Source organism: Chiloscyllium plagiosum, chromosome 8 (assembly GCF_004010195.1).
Source record: "Chiloscyllium plagiosum isolate BGI_BamShark_2017 chromosome 8, ASM401019v2, whole genome shotgun sequence".
Lineage (NCBI taxonomy): Eukaryota > Metazoa > Chordata > Chondrichthyes > Orectolobiformes > Hemiscylliidae > Chiloscyllium > Chiloscyllium plagiosum.
Genome location: NC_057717.1, coordinates 32,662,067 through 32,666,579, shown reverse-complemented (window position 1 = coordinate 32,666,579; position 4,513 = coordinate 32,662,067).

Sequence of the window (4,513 nt, the reverse complement as noted above, 5' to 3'; positions counted from 1 at the left end):
GCAGCTACTTGGTGACGGGAGGTATCAATGCTAACCACAGATCCACCATGCGCATCCGTTAGTTCTATTAGTTACTTGTGGCTAACTAAAGAAATCTGCCTGACTTGTTCCTGTCACTGAACCTGACTCAGTCTGAGAACTTTATCATCGGTCATATCACCAACCTGGTTGCATTTAAAATTTGGTGTCAGCAGTGGAGGAATGGGACGAGAAAAGGAAACAGTGACACCCTCCAACATTTGTCAGAGCAGGATTTAGGATAAATCCACAAAGTGGGATTTCAGTCAAGTGGGAATTCTGTTTCCCAGAAGTTTGCGTTGGCTGGACCTTTATATTACACCAAAGCTGGCTTTGACTGATTTTCCATGAACAGGTGAATTAGGGATAATGGTGCATGGAAAGAAAAGTGCAGCTGGGATCACAATGCGATGGGCCAAGACCTTATTTACTGGTGGAATAGTGTGAAAGGGCCGAATGGCCCACATGTGTCCCTCAGCTTTATGTTCTGATGTTCCATTCAGCACTTGGACATGCTGAACAGGGGCAGATCGAGGCCACTCCGATGGTGAGGTGTAGTTTTGGAAATGTACTTGGAAAATCCAGGCTGGATCATGAAGTGACCACCACCCTCACCCCCCAGTCTCTGTTTCCAGTCTTCCCCTCTCTGTAACTTCTGCTCCAGATGTGGGTCATGTTGCAGACCCAGATACGCTGGGAATACAGCCACATACCCCACACAGGGGCAAAACAACAAATCCTCTGCTCTCCCTGAATGCAACATTGCACAACACGATTTCCAGCAAAATAACCTGTTACTTTTCAAAAGCATAACATGTGAAATTAATAAATAGGAACAGGAGTAGGTCAATCGGCCCTGCAAGCTAACCCTGTCATTTAATAAGAACATGGCCGATCTACTCCAGGGCTCAACTCCACTCTCTTGCCGACTCCTTGTATCCCTCCACACCTCTCTGAGTTAGGGAGTTCCAGACATTCACTACCTTCGGAGCGAAGACATTACGCTGCATCTCAGATTGAAATCGATGTTCCTTATTCGTTATCTATATCATCGAGTTCAACACTTTGCTCAAGAATGGAAAGAAACTTCTCAACATCTACCTTCTCCAACCCCTTCTGTGCCTTGTAGGTTTCAGCATTATCACTCCTCATTCATTTAAACCCCAATGAATTATCGCCTCACCATCCTAGAGATTCTCAATAACACAACCCTTTCTTCCCAGGAAACCGCCCGATATACCAACCAAATTACTTGCTACATCAGCATGCTGACTTTATGTTGCATACGCAGGAAGACTCCAATGCCTTTACTTTTCCTTTTCTGGAAGTCCTCTCCATTAAGTAACAGCCTGCCTTTTGATTTTCAGTGTCATCCTCCATCTCGGATGTATATTGCACTCAACTCCCTCCTTCAGGCTGTCAGCATGGATTGCAAATAACTGATGCCATCAGACTGATATTTGTGGTACTCCAGAGATAAACCTTTACCATAAAGATCCATTAATCCTGACTCTCCGATTTCTGTGTTAAACAATTATCATCCCATGTTAATACGTATTCGACGTCCTGGAGCTTCTGTTTTGTGTAAGAACGTTTGTTTTGTAATACCTTATGGAAAATCTCTGGAAAGCCTCTTGTCCACCAGATCCTCTTTATCAAGTCCGTTGTTACATTTTCAGACATCTCCAGAAATACTTTGCATGGTTTTACAGGGCAAAATATCACAAAACCACCCTGACTCTGCGTGAAGCTTTTCTAAATGTCCATGCTTGCCAGGTTTTCCAAACTACACTAGTCCCATGTGTTTTCATTAGGTCCATGTGCCTCTAAATGTTTCCCATTCATATGTTTGTGCAAATGAGTTTTTAATGTTGTAACTGTCCTTGCATCTCCCACTCTTCCTCTGGAAGCTCATTCCATACCCACACCGCCCTCTGTGTAAAAAAGCTCACCCTTAGTCCCTTTTAAATCTACCCTCTTTCACCTTAAACCTATTCCCTCTATGTTTGGATTCCCCTACCCTTTGGAAAAGACCTTGGCTATTCACTCTATCCATACCTCTCATAATTTTATAAGTTTCTATAATGTCACTCCTCAACACCTTACACTCCATCTGATGCTAACTTCAAGAACAAGCGTTTAATGCTAAGCACTGCAAAATTGAAACAATATTAAAAATGACAGGTAACCAACACTCAGCCCAAACGTCATACTGTGATTTGTTTTTCTCCATATTACAATACTAAGGCAGCATGAAACGCTTACTAGTGCCAATAAGCAGTCAAGCACCTGAATTCCTTTATCTAAAGGGGGTGATGATGACGACAGTGAAAACGTATCTGTGGCCAGATCTATATAATACCACATGGTCGACATTCTCCCTCCTGGCCTCCGTAAAACTTTGTGTGGTTGTGCCTTTTTTATCTTGCATTCAATAGAGAGAAGCTATTTCCCCCATTCACACCTTAAATTCGACCGGTTATACAGAATATTTTCGTTCAGCACTGCTAAAAGCCCCATTTTTCTTTTACCACACCCTCTTTTCACTGCCACCCATCCTCCACATCTGGCAAGTGATTAAAAGACCATTTTCCAATTGTATTCAGTTTTGAAGAATTGTCACACTGGACTGTAAACGCTAACTCTGTTTCTCTTTCTCTGAAGATGTTGACAGACCTGCTGAGTTTATCCAGAAATAAATAGGCGCAGAACAATTTTTCAATTAAATAAATAATTATGGATACTGGAAATAAAAATAAAATGCCTTTATAGAAGGTTCACTGGACCTGAAAGTTTAACTCTGCATTCACTCCAGAAAATTCTGCAACATCTTTAGCAATTTCTTCAGCAATTTCTGTTTATGAACAATTTCTAACGACATATTGTCAAAGATGCCCAAACATCCTGTCCAAGATCCGTCTGAAACTGCATAACGCTGGCATCACTGATACTGAAGAGGTCTGAATCATGGTCAGGGAGAAAAACAGAAGGAAACACATTCACTTTAAATACAGAAGATGGCATTACTGAAAGGAAAAGATTCAGATTAGTACCTTAAATGGATATTGTTTATGTAACAAATTGGAGGCGTGACACCAAACAAAGACTTCCAGCAGAGTGAGAATATGAAAATGGAAGTATTTCCACATCAGAAGCCAGAGTATGTCACTGAGTACAGGGCTGATGGGTGAATGGGTCTCGGTATGAACTGGGGGAGTGGCAGTCAATAGAATTGAATTGTAGATATCGCAGTTAAAACTGGGTTATCATCTGATTCTGTAGATTTCAATGACAATCTGTAACTTTTCCCCCAGGATAGTCCATCCATCTACCATTTCCATCAAGCCGATCCATGGGTCAATGACGAGTGTGGGTGAACATGGTCGGGTCGGAATCACGTGCACCTAAACCTGATGACAATCCATTAAAGCTATCGCACTTGACTGGTTACATTACGAACAGCCGGACTAACGTCTGATACAGAGAGAGAGATGATCCCAAGACTAACAAATCAGGTATAAGCTCTCTCGTCCTGTCAAATCCATGCATAAAAGTCGATGGACCATTAAACAACTGACTGGAGGAGAGGTCTCCACAAATATCGCCATCCTAAATAATGCAACAGCCCTGTGCATTCATGTAAAAGATGCAGTATCTGCACAATCCGCAGCCAGAAGTGTTGAGTCGATTACCCACCTCACGCTCACGATGATACCCTCAGAATCACAGATGCGTGTCTTCAACCAATTCAATTCACTGCACGTGACATGAAGCAACAGCTGGACACTGTAGATACGACAAAGTCATTTGGCCCTGACACCGTTCCTGCAATAGGACTGAGGACTTTTGCTACAAAACAAGCTGTGTACTTGAGGAAGCTGTTCATTCCAGCTCCAACTCTGACAACTTCCTGGCAATGTGGGTAATTAGAAACTGCAGTCCTCACTTTCTCTCAATGTGGGAAATTACTCAACTATGTCCCATCCCTAAAAAGGGAATAATTACAATCGGACCGATTACCACGCCCTCAGTTCTATCACGATAGTCAAATTCGTTGGGGTAATTTTTGATAGAACTGTCACACAGCACAGAAATAATCGGTTCAGTGTGGTTTCCTATCGGCCCCCATGTGGAGATGATGCTGTCGTGGAATTGTCATTGGATTGCTCATCCAGACCAGGATAATTCTCTGGCAACTGGTGCAAGTTAAAAACAATTGATAAAATATCGAGATCTAATACCTGGTGTCAGTAATAGTTATCGTGTATTCAATGTCGATTATAGAAGTCGATCTCCTTCCCCAGTATACTTTCAGGAAGTGAATCCCCCGTGCTTTCCTGTCTGGCCCAAAAGTGACTACAGACACACAGACATGTGATACACTCTTCAATGGTCTCTGAAACGGGCAAGCAAGGCACTCAATTATATCAAACTGCTCCGAGGTCTTAAAGGATAAACCCGGAGAGAACACTCGACACCAGCCTCGTTATCAGAA